This window comes from Lycium barbarum, chromosome 2 (assembly GCF_019175385.1).
Source record: "Lycium barbarum isolate Lr01 chromosome 2, ASM1917538v2, whole genome shotgun sequence".
In the NCBI taxonomy this organism is placed as follows: domain Eukaryota; kingdom Viridiplantae; phylum Streptophyta; class Magnoliopsida; order Solanales; family Solanaceae; genus Lycium; species Lycium barbarum.
The window spans coordinates 56,771,145-56,790,795 of record NC_083338.1 but is presented as its reverse complement, the minus strand read 5'-3'; the positions used below and the strand labels follow the sequence as shown (position 1 = coordinate 56,790,795).

The window sequence follows — 19,651 nt, the reverse complement described above, 5'->3', positions numbered from 1 at the left end:
AAGTGTTTAGTTCATGATCTTAATACCATTTATAACACATTCATATCACAACACAACAACATTCATAACTCAATTCAAACTATTTCTCAAAATGTCACTATTCATCATTCATGACCTAGTTGACCACATTTTCTACAATCCATGTATTTTAACTCTCCAATACCTTAAACATCTTGTAAAAATCATGAATCTTACCTTAGAAGTTGTAGGAACAAGCTTTGGTTGATAATACTCCTCTTTGAGCAAAACCCTAGTGTTTCTCCATTTGGATTTCTTGACTTGGATGATCCTTGATGATTCCCTTACCCTTGATTTACTTGTCTTAATGTTATTGATGGCTTATAATCCTTGAAAACTCATATAATAAATGTAGAGAGAAGTTTTAGAGAGAAGTGGTGTAATGTGGAAATGAAATAAGACAAGTCTTTGTTATATCCCGTATTTTTGAACGTCAGATTATTAACTGAGGTGGGGGCCACACGTCAATATTTTTTTTGGGACACGTAACAAGTTATATGAATCGCATATGTAAAGTAAAACACAACTTGTGAAGGGCCTTGGGGCCAAATCAAAGTGGAAGCCCACCAAACGAATTTTTTTAAGAAAACGTTTTCGGATGACCTGACTTGGAGGGGAAAAACCGGCATTATAAGTCTGGAATTTTGGAAAACGCCCAGAAATAAAAGTTGTAGATAATTGAAATAGCTTTCCAACGGTAGGTCGTGGGCCTATAGGTGACATCGGGATAAGGAGATATGAACATTTTAAGGCGGAAAGGTCAAGCTGGGCAGTGAAATGGGCCCAACCCGATTCCAATCCGGGTCAGGCCCATTTCCTTGTTATTTAAGGGAGGTTTCAGCCTCCTCCTCCACATTTTCAGATCAGAAAAGATCCAGAAAATTCTATAGAGAGAGAGGGAGGAAAGACTTAGAGAGATAAATAAAGTTTGATCAAAATCTGAGCCCCGAATCCCGAAGCCCATGAAGAGAAAAGTGTTCTACGTCGCGTTGCCTTCGATTTGAGCTAAAAATCAACTAAAAGTAAGAGGGTGGACGTGGTAGCTGTGCACTTAAGGTATGATTAAGGCTCTTTTTCATTGCCAACAAGTTTATTTAAAGTTTCAACGGAATAGAACGGGAAAATAGCGATATAAATTCGTCCGTTGGCATTGAAATTGATTGTAGAAGATTATGTCATTTTAATATGATTTTATAATATTATGGAAATGAAGTTGTTAAGATGTGAATTATGATTATGGTTGATGAAATTGGAAGGTGGAAATATGTTATGAATATGTATGTTGAAGATTTGAAGTTTTGGATGGATTATGGTTTGGTGGAAAATTTGTATATTTTGTATATCATGTGAATATTGTATAGAAATGATATGAAATACTTCCAAATCACATTGTAATGGTCTTGATTAATGATGAATATGGAAATGTTGATACTAGTTTGGGTTTGTGAAGTTGAAGTGGAAGTTGTTGGACCATGTGGAAAACAAGGCTAGTTATGCCATACTATGTGCTTTGTAATGCTTGTTGTTGTTAGTGATGTTGTTGTTGGGTTGCTGTGTTGATATATTTAGCCGAGCTAAGTCTCGGGGATGTCATATATATAGGGGAAATGTTGCCGAAATTTCGGTAGGCAATTATGTGATTAAGCTTAGATTCTCGAAAAGCTTGAAATTGACAATTGGTAAACATGACCATTTGTAGATTCTGGACGAAATTGGAATTGAAGCCAAGCGAGCGTAAGGCGCAATCGAGGTATGTAAAGTCTTCCCCTTTGTTCTTTGGCATGTCCTAGATGTACTAGGTCAAGATCGGAGCCTCGGGGGCGATTCTGCTCATAGAAACTCGAGATTGATTTTTGGTACTATTCATTCAATTCAATTGAATTTCAAAAGGCGCATTTTGCTAGAAAAGTGGTTAAACCTCCATAACTTGTACAAATGTAACCCGATCACTATGAAACCTTCCTGGATGACTCCGTAGAGTCTAATGGGCGTGATTCTTGTCCGCCGCCTCGACTTGGACCGAGGTGGGCCCGCTATTCCCCGTTGCCTCTCTTATTGTTCTGTTTGTCTTATTCCCATACGATAAGTCGAGAAAACTTATGGCTATTGTTCCGACTACTAAACGGGAGTTATTTTAACGAACTTGAATTGATTTAATGTTCATGGAAACAATTACGGGGACAGAAACCCTGATATAAATTCTGTATGGCTTTAGCCAATGTACTCGTGTCCGGAGCTCGCAGGTAGCTCCTGGTTATTATGTTGTTTACTATACGATAGGTGCTATGACCACCTTTATGAGCTTTATAAAATATTTTTTTTGACATCTAAAACGTTTTGAAAATATTACCCTGATATTTTGGATAAACTACTTACCTCCCGTACTTACTAATATACGATTTTGGTATACTTGAATCTTGTGTGATGTATGATCCTGGCGTGTGTGATTATGTTGGGAAAGTGATAATTTGGCATTCTGTATGGTTGTTTTCTGTTTTACCGAGTCCCGGGCCGGTTATGTGAATATGCGCATATGTAATATTGGCCGCTGGACCCTCGACCGCGGCGTGTCCGACATTGACAGCTGGACCCTCGACCGCGGCGTGTCCGACATTGACAGCTGGACCCTTGACCGCGTCATGCCGGACGTGTGGCATTGACTGTTGGACCCTTGACCGCGTCTTCCGCACTTATGATTGTGCCTGACATAGACCGCTGGACCCTTGACCGCGGTATGTCAAATGTGTGATTGTAACCGCTGGACTTTTGGTCGCGGTATGTGTGATTATAACCGCTGGACCCTTGGCCGCGGTACGTGTGATAGTGACTGCTGGGTACTTGGCCGCGGTATGCGTGGTAGCGACCGCTGGACTTATGGCCGCGGAAATTGTGCGTTGATTCCTTTATATGTGTGAAACAAAAATGTTTTTCAAAAGAAAGTAAAGCATTTTGACATTCTAACTGCCGTATTTGCCTGCTGGAACCTCTTGGGTATGACTTGTGCACTAGAGGCGACCCTGTGGCGACCTGGTTATTCGTGCACACCCCAGTGCACTGTCCATTGCGCCCCTCACTAAAGGGCCGAAACCTGAGGTAAATGTATACTACCTGTGCTTGTGTAAGTTTATGATTCTGCATGCATGGTTCTGCCTGTTACATTTCTGGACAGCGGATTCGGAGAATGATTCTGTTGGTGTTGCTTCTGCATGATTGAGCCGGACTATGCCTCAGTCGGCTATAGTTCTACACCCCTAGCTTCGGTTGCGGGTATGTCAGTCGCACTCTGTGCCCCGATCCGCACGATGATCCTTCCAGTTAGGCTTTGTACCTCTGTTTCATATCACGATTCAGACGGCTACACCTCGTGCTTATGATATATATCGTGGTCCTGGCCATACACTCTGTATTTCCATTTCAGACTTGGAGCCGATACTACCTGTTCTATTTCTATACTTCTGGCTCGGTTTTGCTTATATTGTTATATTTCCACTTTACGTACTCAGTACATTTCCGTACTGACCCCCTGTTCTTCGGGGGCTGCGTTTCATGCCGCGCAGGTACTCCCAGTTGAGTTGAGGACAGATGGAAGATGTTCCAGTGCAGATGGCAAGCTCCATTTGTTCCCGGAGTGCTGCCGAGTCAGATTCTGTATGTTATGCTTTTGGGATCTTATTAGAGACTTTGCAGATAGTGTCGTGGGTATTGGTTGTCGGTCTGTGTACGTAATGAATTTTGTATGATCACAAATTTGTTCGGCTTGAAAGCCACGAGAAAGAATATTTCTGAAAGAAAATTTTTGCTATGTACTTTATTATTTGTTTTAAAGAAAAAAAAAATTGACGTGATTTTATGTGCAGCGAGAGTCTGAGGGTTCGCTCGGCCCTAAGTAAGGGTCGGGTGCCCATCACACCCCAGCGAGGTCGGGGTGTGACAGTCTTGATCCTCATATTTAATGAATTGGAAAATTTGTGCTGGGTGAACAGTGGTCGTCCATGGAGGTTTACGGTCCGTATTCCACTTTACGGACCGTCCCTCGTGGACGTCTTTAAGCTTAAGCAGGACAAGAGACTTTGGCCTGCATGCATGGTGATTTACGACCATGGTTTACGGGCCGTAAATGTCACGACCCGACTAGGGGCCGCGACGGGTACCCGGGACTAACCACCGAGCACCGCTCGTACTATCATTTACCTAACCCATTTAACAATCATTCATCTATTTCCGGTTAACTATAAAAAGAGGATTTGCTTTTCATTACAAAAATATAACGCGTTGATACAAAAACATATTTCAATATACTTATACACATGCGTACTACCCATGTTGTGGAACCACACAACCCACATCGAGCATCTATGAGCCTCTATTGAGTGACATACAAATATATACACAAAAGGAACAACCAACTAGCACCTCCGGAAGATGGAGTGCTCTTCAGCTCGGCTAGTGACTCCTATCAGTCTGGACCGCTTTCCCGTCTACCTGTGGGCATGAACACAGCATCCAAAGAAAAGGATGTCAGTACGAACATTGTACTGAGTATGTAAGGCATACATCAAGAAACAAATAAGAATAAGAAAGTAAAGTAAAGTAAGAACAAGGAGATAATCGATAACTGCTTGCCTCTTAAGGCGGATCCATGCATGCATACTCATAAAGCATCATATAGTAAATTGCTGCGGAACGCGCAGCCCGATCCATATGTCATCATATGTTAGTGCCGAAGAACGTACGGCCCAATCCATAAATATAATAAGTTTGTGCCGAGGAACGTACGGCCCGATCCATAAATATAATAAGTTAGTGCCGAGGAACGTACGGCCCGATCCATAACCCATATATCCCGCGTCCGGGCATCCCGCGTCCGGGATGGAATCATGATATGCCAGTTGTACAGGTAGCTATGCGTCTATAGCGCCTCACCTTTCCCCCTTTCCCCTGAAAACATTTTCATATCATATATATATACATACATAATATACATGGCATGCTGGAGAGCCCAAGGAAAAGTTGTAAGTACGTTGGAGTGGCGTAAGGTCGAAAGCCTCCGATTGTGTTATGGAGTAATCATCGTCGCTTTGTCTCACCTTGAAGGAACAATTATTATAAGGCGAGACTATCAATGAAGAATAGAATTAAAATAAAGCATAGAATAAAATCATGAACTTCATAAGGCATCCATTCATATACTTTGGAAGATTTAGAAATAAAGTCACCATCCATGAATAAATTGAGAAATCAGTAAATAGCTCGACGTTCTCATATAGTCCGTGAAATCGTAAACTTGAAACTTTTAAACATAAGATTTGCTCTCATCATGGTCAGCATAATGATACTTTCACTTTTGACATCATCATTGTTATTGAAAACAATATCCACGGTCGTTATCATAACGCTCACATAATCGCAACCTTTGGTTTGGAAAATAGGAGTACTTTGGAAAACATCTACGAAATATCAAGAAGGAAATCGTGCTTCGGAATCTTAGATTATTTAACCTTTGGTAGCAAGGAAAAGATGGGAGCATTTATGAAATCGTAAGCTAGGGATCATGCCTTTGAAAGAAAGGGAATAGCCTCACATACCTTCGACGTTTACAATTCTTATTGCTTGCTCGTTCTCCCCTAATGCACTCATATACCTTCAAGAGAATTCATGTCATCGTTAGCTAAGTAATTACAAGAACGGACTACCATTTCTAAGGAAAATTGGGTAGCACTCCCTTCATTTCTAATACTTTCCCCATGTTTCATTTCCACTCTCATACATTCGTAACGACACTCACAATATTACTTTCAACAATCATCACTTATACACTTTAAGAAAAATCTACCATTTTCCTCCAATTTCTCCACATCCATAGTTATAGCTCGTTATCACGTTTTCTCGTATATAATACTTATTTCATGGTCTAGACGTTATTTATAACATATTCACAACTGTAGCTTATCAACATTCATGACTCCATTCAACTACTATTCAATTGTGCCACTATTTACCCATACAAGGCCCATTTTCTATGTTCTTATACAATTCAAGTATCTAAGCCTTCCAATACCTTGAACCATATGGTATAGTCATGAAACATACCTTGGATGATGGTGGAACAAGCATTGAGCAACAATACTCTTTTTATACCAAAACCCTATTTCAACCCTTTTGAGATTTCTTGAAGAAGATGACTTCCAATAGAGTCTCATGCACTTGCTTTCATGAATTAGATGTTGATGATCTTGGTTCCCCTTTGATCTCTTGAATTTTGTGGATGAATATTTGGAGAGCTTCTAGAGTGTTCTTGAATGGTGTAGATGCATAATGAAATAAAATGAAGCCTTGGTCCCTTTTATTAATTCAAAATCTGGTCTTTAATGAATTCCAGTCGGGGTGAACAGTGGTCGTAAACCACAGTTTACGAGCCGTAAACTGGTTTACGAGCCGTCCTCCCTGGTCGTAATTAAGCATGTCCAAAACAGAGAAGTTGGCTGAAGAATATTGCAGTTTACGATCGAGGTTTACGGTCCGTAAACCGGTTTACGGGCCGTATTCCAAGTCGTATTTAAGCATTTCACCACTTAACAGAAAGTTAAAACTTGAAAGGCTGGAGGACGATGGTGGTTTACGGTCCGTAAATCACTTTACGGGCCGTATACCACTTCACGACCACTGTACTGAATAAAATTCCATAACTTTTTCATTTTCAAAAATTCACGAATCATCACCCCTTGCTTAGTAAAATACCCCACACTCATACCCTTGTCGTTCTATTCCTTGTACATGTACGGGGACTTTTCCGAGGTGTAACAGTAAATCACTTTACGGTCCGTCCACCAGGTCGTATTATACCTTTTCCTCAGCTGGCAGAAAGTTGAAGTTTGGCATGCCAATTTACGACCTGGCAGTTTACGGACCGTATACTAGTTTACGGTCCGTATTTGCACTTTACGACCACTGGCAGAAAGCTGAAGCTTTGGCATGGCAGTTTACGTCTGCCAGTTTACGGACCGTATTGCACTTTACGGTCCGTATTTTTCAATATACGACCACTGGGCAGTTTTGCCAACTTTAAATTTTTTTCTCATTTCTCGACTTTTCATTCTAATCATCCACATCCCTTTACATACATTTCCCATGAAACATTATACACTCGCACTCCTCGCACACATCATTAGTTCATTTACTTGCGTACCAACGGGAAATTTCCGAGGTGTAACAGCTCCATTCAAACAAACCACTGTACCAAAACATTTAAAAATAGCTGCAGAGAACACCCTTGCAACCCAAGGGGACTGGACTGGGATTCACATTGAATCTGAACCAGTATAAAATATTTGTGTCATTTTTATTCTGCACTTTTATTACTGCATTACGATATAGTCGACTAGTGTTCTCAGTTAGTCGACTATCTGAACGAAAAATTTACAATTCACCCCACCCCCCTTTTGCACTTTAAATTGGTATCAGAGCAAGGTCTCACACTTCATTGCTTAACAGCAAGTGAGAAAAGATCAAATGGCTGCATATCGGATCCCTGGTGCAATTTTACGAGATGGGCACTCCACAACGAGACCACCCTACTTCAATGGTGAACACTACTTCCATTGGAAAGAAAGGTTCAAGATCTTTGTGCAATCAACAGACTATCAACCATGGATTGTGATCAAGAAAGGACCTAAACCTATCCCAAATGTGGATGCAAAAGATCCAAGTACAAAAATTGATTTGGAGTCGCATGATGTGACTAAAGAATAACTGGAGACTCTATCAACAAATGCTAGAGCAATAGCCTTATTGAACTGTGCAGTCAGTGGAGAGGAATATGCCAAAATATCAAACTGCGAGACTGCAAAAGAAATGTGGGATAAACTTGAGGTCACATACGTAGGAACATCAAAAGTAAGAGAAACCAAAATCGATGCTCTAAGGCACGACTATGAAGCTTTTAGCATGAAGGATGATGAGAACATTGAATCAATGTTCACCAGATTCAGCAAAATCATTGGTGAACTCAAATATCTTGGTGTGACTTACACTAACTCTCAACAAGTGAGAAAACTTGTCAGAAGCCTGCCAAAAACTTGGGAAACAAAGGCGATTGTTTTAGAAGATGGAAATCTGGACAATTTTGCATATGATGAACTGAGAGGAAATCTGATGGCCTTTGAAAAGAATCATATTCAAAGATATTAGAAGGATGAAAATAAGAAAATGGTTGCTTTCAAGTCTCAGTCAAAAGAATCTGACGATGAGTTCAAGGAAGAAGAAGTGGCCATGATCTCTAGGCATGTAATTGAAGCCATGAGAAGATCAATAAACAATAGAAAAGGAAATTCAAATTTTAGGAAAGGTAAATCCTCCGCTGTTCAAAGAAATGATGGAAAATGCTACGAATGTGGAAAATATGGCCACATTGCATCTGAATGCCCTGATACAAAGAGGAAACCATCAAAAAACTATCCAAAACAACGAGCATTCAGCGGTTGGAGTGAAGATGAAGTCTCTGAAGATGATGGGGAAGATATGGAAAACATTTGCTTCATGGCAATTGGTGAAACTAGCGAGGTAAGACCCTATCACTGTTCCAACTGTAGAGAAACTCAAGAGTTGCTTGACCAAACTCTCGAGGATTTAAATAGGGTGTTTAATGAATATAAAAAGCTTAAGAGGGAACGACGGGACTAGAAACCTAAACTAGAAGTAGTTGAAATAGAAAGGGATCTTCTTCAAGAAGAAGTTGATGACTTGAAACTGCAACTTAATGGGTTGCGCAAGTCCACCAGTCATAGCTCAGTTAAATCTAACAAATCGACTCGTAACAACAAGTCCACTAGGAAAAGACCTATCAATAGTAGCAATACCTCTGATAATTCTAAAGATGTGTCAACTAATTATGAGGAGACAAATAAAAATTTTCAAACCACTGAAAGGAAGTCTCCAAGAAACTTTCATAAGTCGACTACTCAGTCATTTTCTAAAAATCATTTTTCACAAAAATGTTTTTGCTGTGGAAAAACGGGTCATAAATATTTTCAGTGTAGGTTTCGTTATATATCTTCTCCAAGTTGGATATGGAAACCCAAGACTGATCATCAAAGCACTAACCCTCAAGGACCCAAGGAAGCTTGGGTACCTAAAAGAAAGTAACTACCTTGTTTTGCAGGAACACCACAAGAAGAAGTCAAAAGGGAAATGGTATCTAGATAGTGCGTGTTCTAGTCACATGACAGGCGACAAAAGCTGTTCAAATCAGTTGCTGACTTTGATGGAGGACTAGTTAAAGGTAAGCAAACAAGAAGTTATTTTAATTCCAAAGATATTGTATCTACGTCTAAACCATTGCCGCTTCTACACATGGACCTTGTTGGTCCTACTAGAACTGCTAGCATTGGAGGAAAAAGGTATGCTTTCGTTATTGTTGATGATTTCTCTCATTTTGCCTGGGTTATATTTCTTGCTCATAAGGATGATACTCTTTTAAGTTTTTCTATGAGAAAGTTCAGCGTGACAAAGGCTACTACATTACTTCCATAAGAAGTGATCATAGAGGAGAATTTGAGAACAAAGCCTTTGAGGATTTCTGCAATGAACAAGGTTATGCGCATAATTTTTTGCCACCAAGATCTCCTCAGCAAAATGGCATCGTTGAAAGAAAGAATAGAACTTTACAAGACATGGCTAGAACAATGATTTTATAACACAATCTGCCTCATCATTTCTGGGCAGAAGCTGTAAGCACAGCATGTCATGTATTAAACAGGTGCTTGATTCGACCTATTCTAAAAAAAAACCCTTACGAGCTATGGAATGGTAAGAAACCTAATATTAGCTATTTTCACTCTTTTGGGTGCAAATGTTTTGTGCACAACAATGGAAAGGACAACATTGGTAAGTTTGATCCTAGAAGTGACGAAGGTATTTTTGTTGGATACTCGAATAATTGCAGATCCTATAGAGTTTTCAATAAACGCACTAAATCTATTGAAGAATCTGTTCGTGTTATTTTTATGACACTAACCATTTGGTCGAGAAAGGAAAACTTGTAGATGAAGATGTTCACCAGTCTTCAGTCACTACGACTACTACATCAACTGATCAAAGTCTCTCATCAAAAGAAACTACCTCTGCTGACGAGTCGACTAATCTTACGATTAGACCTATTCCAAACAAATGGAGAAGTGAGCCTGATTATCCTAAAAAGTTTGTTATTGGTGATATAAATGAAGGAATGAAGACTCGAGCTTCCCGTAAAAATAATACAAATCTAGCACTCATATCTCAACTCAAGCCTAAGAAAGTAGATGAGGCTTTAAAAGATGATCATTAGATTAAGGCGATGAAAGAAGAATTGGATCAGTTTGACAAAAATAAAGTATGGAATCTAGTTCCCAGGCCTGAAAAAGGTTAAGTAATAGGAACAAAATGGGTGTTCAGAAACAAGTTGAATGAAGCAGGCGAAGTTGTGAGGAATAAAGCTCGACTGGTTGCCCAAGGCTACTCACAACAGAAAGGAGTTGACTATGATGAGACATTTGCTCCTGTTGCACGGTTAGAATCTATTCGAATTTTACTTGCTTATGCTGCTTTTAAAGGTTTTAAAATATTTCAAATGGACGTTAAAAGTGCTTTCTTAAATGGATTTATTGAAGAGGAAGTCTTTGTTAAACAGCCACCTGGTTTTGAAAATCCTAAATTCCCATATCATGTGTTCAAGCTAAGTAAGGCATTATATGGTCTTAAACAAGCTCCTAGAGCTTGGTATGATGAACATGGATTCTCTAGAGGAAAGATTGATACAACTCTTTTCATTAAAAGATCCTCATCTGGAAATTTAATCATATAGATTTATGTAGATGATATTATTTTTGGAAGTACTAACCCATCTTTATGTAAGGAATTTTACGATCTCATGCAAAGTGAATTCGAAATGACTATGATGGGCGAACAAACATTTTTCTTGGGGTTTCAAATTCATCAATCAGACAAAGGAATATTCATCTGTCAAAGTAAGTACACAAAGGATCTTGTTCACAAATTTGGTCTAAATGATGCTAAAGCTATGAAAACTCCTATGAGTCCTACATGTTCCATTGACAGAGATGATACAGGTAAAGCAGTTGATGAAACTAAGTATAGAGGAATGATATGCTCTCTACTATATCTTACTGCTAGTCGACCAGACATCATGTTTAGTGTTTGCAAATGTGCTTGTTTTCAGTCAGCTCCTAAGGAATCTCATCTCAGTGCTGTAAAACGAATAATTAGATATTTACTTGGAACCATTTCCTATGGATTATGGTATCCCAAAACTAATCCCTTCAATCTAGAAGGATTTTCTGATGCTGATTTTGTAGGAGATAAGGATGATAGAAAAAGCACAAGTGGTTCATGCCAATTACTTGGACAATCATTAATTTCCTTGCATAGCAAAAAATAGGGATGTGTTTCTCTCTCTACTACTGAAGCTGAATATATAGCTGTTGGGCAATGTTGTGCTCAACTCTTATGGATGGTGCATCAACTAAGTGAATATGATTTATTATTTAAGCCTGTTAAAATTTTCTGTGACAATTCTAGTGCTATATGTTTATCAAAAAATCTTGTGCATCATTCTAGAGCAAAGCATATAGATATTAAACATCATTTTATTAGAGATCATATTATCAAGGGGTCCATTGAATTACAGTTTGTTTCCACTGAAAATCAACTTGCTGATATTTTTACAAAACCCTTACTTGAGGAAAGATTTTGCATGCTTAGAGAATCTCTAGGAATTATTGATAAACCTATATAACTATGTTATATTTGGTAAATTGATTAATTTTCCTTCTCTGAAACTCCCTCTGTCCTTTCATTGATAACCGCACCCTACTCTTTCCCCAATTCTCGCTTTTCAATAAATATCATCATCACTCTCTGTCGTCTTCTCCTTTTTCCCACTACCTCTTCCACTTCCCCATAAACCCTTTCAATTCCATGACTCTTCGTCTCCTCACAACCTCCATTAAAACCATCCATCCCTCTATCATTCTTCACTCAACAGTTTTCCTCCGTTACAATCTATGGCTAAAACTCAGAAACATTCCTCTCTTTCCACTCGCAAAAGCACGAGAAAGAAAAACAAAGGTAAAGCCTCATCCCCTGTTCATGTCGAATCTGATGACTCTGATTCCTTCCTTCACAAATCTACAAATTCGTTGTCTCTTCGCTCCTCGAGCAAACGTGACCATGCAACTGAAGCGCGTGGTGAGTCTTCTAAGAAATTATGAGTCTTCCAAGAAATTTAAGTTCGACTATGAAAATGCCTTTCTTGACCGTCGCCATTTCTGGACCACCCCAAACTCTAATCTATTTCATTCCCTTAAAGGTAAATCTTTTGCTCATGGTTGAATAGTGGATTTTGATGTAATCTTGTCACTATATTGTAATATTCAGCAGTTTTTTGACTTTCAAGGTTGGGTAAATCTTTTCTCCTATGCACCTACTCGAGTTTATGAACATCATATTCACATGTTTTATGCTAATCTTTGAGCTACGAAAGATGACGAACTTGAAACCCTTGTTTTTGGCACTCGTATTTTGTTTGACAACTCTGGTTTTGATGAAATGTTCAATATCAAAACCTCTGGTTTTTCTGCTCTGTTTCGTAACTCCTGGCCATCTGATTTTGAGGTCTCTTATGAAGAGGCTAAACGGTCTATTTCTCTTGACTCAACTGGTTCCCTTCCCCCTCACTTAGGCCCCAAACATTTGTCTTTTGAGACCCGTGTGATTGCTCACATTGTTGCTACTACTATACTGCCTCGTGTAGGCTCTTTGTCGACCCTCACTCAGCGTGATACTCTTCTCACTTATTGTCTGGTTAAGAAACGTAAGGTCCACATTTCCTCCCTAGTCATGAACCATATGTTAGACTCTGCTTCTGATCCTACCAACTTGCAATATGGTATGCTCATTACTCGCATTATGGAAGCCCATCATGTTAATCTTGATGACCACCCCCCTATTTTTATTAAACAATGTTATGACTCTAGAGCATTTGGTAGCATGGGATATGTATGTATGGATGATGTATGGGTTCTCAAAAAGGATGTAGATAAGGAACCTGACCAACCTTGTCCACCTATTTTTCAATCATCCAAATCTTCCTCCTCCAACCTCCCATCTGATCATCCCTCTGATATTCTTGCTAAGCTCTCAGTCCTTGATGACAAAATTGACTCCCTCAAAGATCTCCTTGTGTCCACTCATTTTTATATGGAAAAGGTCAGGGATGTCTCTAAAGAAACTGGTGTTGATGTTGCTCGACTGCGTCTTAAGATTGATGGTGGCTTAAAGGAAGCAGGCAAGTTAGCTACCAAACTGCAAGGTAGTGTTGATGATCTTCCTGCTAAGTTCACTGCAACTCTGGATGCCATGAAGGAAGCTATGGTTAACACTTTAGCGTACTTTCTTCGGTCCTTTGCTCAACGGAAGCAGGAGCAACAGCAGTCTAATGGGGAGCAGGATTAATTATGTTTTGTCCTGTTTGTTTAAAACAATCTTTTTGGTTTTGGGCATTGGTCCATCTTGACTATGTTATTTTTGCTTAATTATCCGTAGACTATAGCTTGTGGCTGGTCATTCAGCCTTATAATCTAACCCCTTATCACTTCACCTATAGTTTGTAGTTCTGTTATATTGTTATTACGGCCTTTGCTGTGTGTATTTCTTTTTTATTGATGCCAAAGGGGGAGAAAAAGTCCAGTCTGGACCAGTCAACTACTCAGGGGGAGAAATTCAGTCAACTACTCAGGGGGAGAAGTCTTCTACTCCGATATTCAGGGGGAGCATTATTCAAGAAATGGAATCAACTAGTTAAACAGGAAGTTGACTACACTCACACTCACTTTGAGTAATTTTTTGTCATCATCAAAAAGGGGGAGATTGTTAGTGTTATGATTTTAATGATGACAAATTATTGTGTAAGTACTATACTCAAAGGATCAACTAAATGGATTGGAAAAATAAGCCCAATGGACAACAGGAGTTCAGTCGGCTGAATAGAAGAGCAAGCCCAAGTCGATTGCATAAGGAAAGGAATTCAAGGCTCAATAAAAATAGGCTACTGTGTATTTTTGGAACAAGAATCAGTTTTACTCAAGCATATAAATCAGCACAATCATGGGGAGTCAAGCATTAAATCAAATCTACTATACAAGGAAACAAGTACCACTCCAACAAGGCAAATGGCGCATAAGGAAAGCAGTTGTACAACCTTTATTTCATATCAACAACGTGCAAGGAAACAAGCATCTGCCAACCAAGCTGATACCACAGAAGGAAAGGATCGTTACAAGCATTAATAAGCTCTTGCTTTATTCTTGGAAATTAGGATCCTCAAATATTCCTAATTTACAAGGATCAAATCTCTTGGGTTGCTATCTCTGCTGGAAAAAAAAAAAGAGTCTAACGGCTAACATTTGAAGACTATATATTCGAGGCTCTAGAGACAAAGAAAATATACATTCGTCTCATACTCTCAAGCTCTCTGCTTTACTTTTCACAAACATTGTATTCTTGAGTGATATAGTGTAAATAAAAAAGAAAGGAGAGATATAGAATAGTTTGTGAGGCATTGTATCAAAAAGATTTCGAGTGTTTGAGTGTAGACGTAGGAGCTCCATTCAAACAAACCACTGTACCAAAACATTTACAAACAGTTGCAGAGAACACCCTTGCAACCCAAGGGGACTGGACTAGGATTCACATTGAATCTGAACCAGTATAAAATATCTGTGTCATTTTTATTCTGCACTTTTATTACTGCATTACGATATAGTCGACTAGTGTTCTCAGTTAGTCGACTATCTGAACGAAAAAGTTACAATTCACCCCCCCCCCCTCTCTTGCACTTTCAATCGCATCCCCCATCCCTGCAGGTCAAATATGCCATAATAAAGGTAAGAGAAGGATCGTTAGGGTAAAAAGGAGTAAAATCCTCAAAACGATCTAACGGGTCGTTACGATTAAATATATGTTTGAGAAGGTTGCAAAACTTATTATAGTCTTATTTATAAAGGAAATTCTACTAAATATTTATTAATCTGAAGAGTTAGCTAAAACGTCTGAGGCAATAAGTTTTAAACAAATTTAGTATGTGGCCTAGAATTCACCTCAAGCTTCGCGTATGGCCATAACCTAATATTCGTGGATAAATGTTTCTAAGTGGGGATAATGTAAAGCTCCGGTATTAACGTGCTAAAATAACCTCGAGGAGTATCCGGGACTGCACGAGAGTAGCTAGGATGTTGGGATGAGTGAACGTGCATAAAAAACCACTGGGGAAGGCTAAGAAGGAGAAACGATCCAAAGGAATCGAGAAAGTAAGATCTGGGAAATACCAGATAATCGGCTACATCTCTAAAGCATCTTAGGACTTTAGAATTTGTGGGAACTAACCTGGGAGCTTAGGCCTGGCACCCTTATGTGAAGGAGATGTGACACATAAGGGGCTTCCAGGAGATATAGTTGCAGCGATGTGATTCATATGTGGTGCATATGAGTTGAAATTGGTCTGTTGTTATAAAAAGGCCATTTTGCATATAAAGAAAATTAAATGTTTTTAAGGTAATTTGAGCTCTTGAGGTGGAGACTCGGATAGGACAATAACGACCCTTTAAGGTGAGTCATTTATGATATTTTGGATTAGAATTCTTTCATTTAATTCAAATCATTGGAATCTTTAGATTCTTCAAGGATTGTTTAAGAATCAAAGAGGAACAAAATCTAGGGTTTTCTCCAAGAGGTAAAATACTAATTTCTCCCTTATATATGAGGAGATGAGTATTTGAAACACGTTTGGGAGTAGAAATCATATACAGTATTTATTAAGTTATGGAACAAACCCTTATAGTGGGTGCTCTTGAAATGGGAAGAACACATGGAAGAGAAGTTGAATAGCATCTTTGGTTGAATTATGAGTTGAATATTATTCCTAAGGGTTATTTAGTATATGGGATAAGGATAATCACCCGGGATAAATTTGAAATTAACTTTATCCTATGTTTGGTTTGGGATATTTTAAGTTAATTCCGGGATTATTTTATCCCACCATTTGTACTAAAAATGGTGGGAATACTATCTCATATAGAAGGTGGGATAAAATAATTACATAGGATATCTTTGCCTATACATTTCGCATACAAAACGTCCCCTAATAGTCTTGTAAGCTTAATAATCATCAAGTATTTACATATTAAGTGCGACTTGTAATGATATGATGTTTAGGATGAAAAGAGGGTTCTTAGCCACTCTATGAAGTTGAGCTAGATTTTCTCTGAGTATGAATTAATGGAAAATCGATTCTTAGTCTTTATTGAGTTGAATTGAACTTGTCGAGCATTGTTGAGGTAGCTGTTGGAAAGATAAGCATGGTAAGTTAAGATGTAGATCCATTCAAGGAATTTTTGCTAAAATGTGTAAAAGATAGGATACGTTTGGACATGAGAATTATTCACTTTTTTCGAAAAAAATCACTTTATTTGAAAATCATCGTTTGGCCGTGAAAATTTCAACTGCAACTTCAAGTTGTACTTGGAATTTTGTAAACAATTAAAACCATTTTTCACTTTTCTTACTTTTAGCAGATTCAAATAACCAAATATTCTTTGCAAAAAATATATATAACCAAATACAACTCCATCTGCAACTTCAAAAATTTCATATAAAGTGAAAAATATTTGGTTTCTATGGCCAAACGCCTACTTAGTTCATGAAAATATTTAGAAAGTTTGTATAGCTTCGTATAAGCGAGCTGTGAATTTCATATTTAAAACAAGTTGTGCTACCATATAGTTAAATTTATTTTAGGATGAAAATCATTTAAACCCCTCAATTTTGTTTTAAAGAATATAACTCTCCCCTCAACTTTGAACAACAGACATTGTCCCCATGTATCCTAATTATCTTATTTAAATGCCTATTTGCCCTTACATTATCAACCTTCGTCTTTCTTTTTCTTTTTTTAATTCTTTAAAATCATGATATTCTTCGATTTTTTTATCTATATAAAAATCCCAATAGAAAAAATTGTAGCATTTGATTCGTAACTAGTTAGGAGACTTACGGGTTTCTTCATAGCGGAAGCAGATCTGCAGCAATCACGACTCGTGTTACTTGTCGTCGGAAATCCTCATGAATCGGATGAATCCCCTCTGTTCACAACCTAAAGATCCCTCTAACAGTTGATGCAGAGATTCTTTCATGTATTTATTGTAAACCCTAACCGTCAACAATATATGAAAAATCATTTGTTTTCCTGCACCCATAATGGTGTATTTATAGACTAGTAATGGAATTTTAGGAGAAGAACTAGCTAATGGGTTAGCAGGTTAGTTAGCACTCCTTATTGGTGGACCCGACCCAATAGCAATTTTCAACATAAATAAATATTATTTTCAAGACGAAAAAGAAAGTGAGAGGTAACAATTGAGAATATAAGATAATGACATTCTATAATGAAATAAATAAGCAGAATAAAAAAATTATTAACATTAAACAAACCTCTAATAGCTTACGGGTGATAATAACTTTATAAACATATTTTAGCGAAGGTAATATGATTATAACTAATTAAAGTAGAGGTATATCTTATATTAAATCGATGAAATGATTAGGTTACAACTAAAAAGTTGATCAAAGCAATTTAATTTAAACTATCAAGATTAGTATTATAAATGTGTACAGAAATGAGAATTCAATTTAAAGATATTTAAATATTGACTGAACAAATTAAATATTGAACTAATTATAATAATAATTTAGTTATCGCTATGATATTGATTTTCTTACTAAGATTATGTCTTTGGTAAGTTTTAAGATTCATAGGTTTTGGTCTAATTTTGATTTGTGATCAAATCTAATGTAAACCGATATACATAAGGCTATGTACAATATTCTCAAATAAAAACACCTCACGCCAACTATAAAAACCCTTCTTTTGTTCCTTTAATTTCCACTAACGTAATGTCCAGTAATTGTCAACGATTACTTGAATGAATGCCAAGGGTACAACTGTATTTCAAAAGCCTAGATTTAGTTATTACTACTTCTTTATGTATTTTCTATTTACTTCATTAAATAAATAGCTGTTAAAATAGTAAAAACATAAAATATATATGCCCTTTTACAAAGGCCTAGATTTAGTTATTAGTACTTCTTTATGTATTTTCTATTTACTTCATTAAATAAATAGCAGTTAAAATAGTAAAAACATAAACTATATATGCCGTTTTTACATAATCTATATGAGGGTTGATTTATTTGGGAAGTCAGACAACTTTTTCATTGATTACAATTAATTTCAAACATAAATTCTTCGAATATTTATAATAAAATTACATTTTTGAAAACTATATAAAAAGTACTATATTTTTGCATAATTACTAATTCAAAATATATAAAAAGAATTGCAGAAAATCGTAATAAAAAAAAATTGAAGAAAATTGTAGTTAAAGAAAGACTTGTATGACTTCCCAAATACCTGATATAGAATGGAGTGAGAACTTGGGGATATCTTATGTGAGTTGTGAAATTGTGTCAAGTGAGCTGTGAATTGAAAAATAGAATGTGTGTCGCTGGTTGAGAAATTTTGAGAAAATGTCCAACAAAATGGAACTGTTCCGAAATCTTTAATGAGAGATCGAAATTAATGGAAGTAAATGGGGAACTAACATAAGAAATTGGGGAGAGGGAAAGGGGTTAGCACCTGTAATATTTTAGCAGAGGGTGGGTAAAAAGGAGAGGCGAGGTAGCTAGTGGGTTTTAAATTCGCCCCACGTGGTGGACACGTGGCAGAATCAGGTGATAAAGAAGGTCACAGGAGACTAATTAATCTTGATTTTACGTCTGCCAACAAGGGAAAATTTCTCCCAATTTGGTAATGATAGGAATATGTTTGACCTTAATTATTAAGGGAGAAAAAATGTAGATTATTTCTCATAGTTCAAGTACTTGAATCTTTTTCCAAAAATCATATGCAAATAAGAATATTTTGACGACTCCCACAATGGTGAAAAGAGAATTTCGGAATGAAAAACGAGTGGGACTAAAATTTACACCAAGGAAATCCAAAAAAGGACAATGAAGTGATGCTAATGAAGTACCAGAACCTCATACAAATCTTGGACCTCCTTGACTATTACCCTAGATACATTCCTTATTTTAAGAAGATTCGAACGAATTGTTATGTATGCTTACATTTATAAAAGTGAGTTTTTAATGAAATGGATTCAATCCACTCAAGATTAGAAGTTAGTAAAGAATAAAGTGACACTTATGATGAGCAAGAAGATCTTGTCTAACTTTATTTTGAATATACATACTAGCTATACTTGCTAGCTGGGCCCAAGACTTTTGTAACTCAAAAATAAATTTTTTGGAACCAAAATAACCCATTAAAAAAAAATAGGTTTTACGCACAGATTCTGTGCGTAAAAGGACCAAAGTGTAGTTTTACACTTAAGTTCTTTTAAGCCCTGAAATAAAACGGCTCCTTCCTTCTTCCCCACCACTGGTCCCCCAATTCAAAAAAGAAAAAGAAAATCAGCCATTAAAGGTCGCTTTCCGAGGTCCCACGCGATCAAAAACATCATTTTTT

At 37.4% G+C, this 19,651-nt stretch overlaps 1 long non-coding RNA gene across 1 annotated transcript; it reads right to left on the bottom strand.

Annotated features, from left to right (window-relative positions):
- Window positions 1-4,270: 4,270 nt before the first annotated feature.
- On the bottom strand, window positions 4,271-18,748 carry LOC132620350 (uncharacterized). Its single transcript, XR_009574812.1, has 3 exons — window positions 18,536-18,748; window positions 17,120-17,311; window positions 4,271-4,500 (listed from the first exon to the last, which is right to left on the bottom strand). It is a non-coding gene; the product is annotated as an uncharacterized LOC132620350 (long non-coding RNA).
- Window positions 18,749-19,651: the final 903 nt, after the last annotated feature.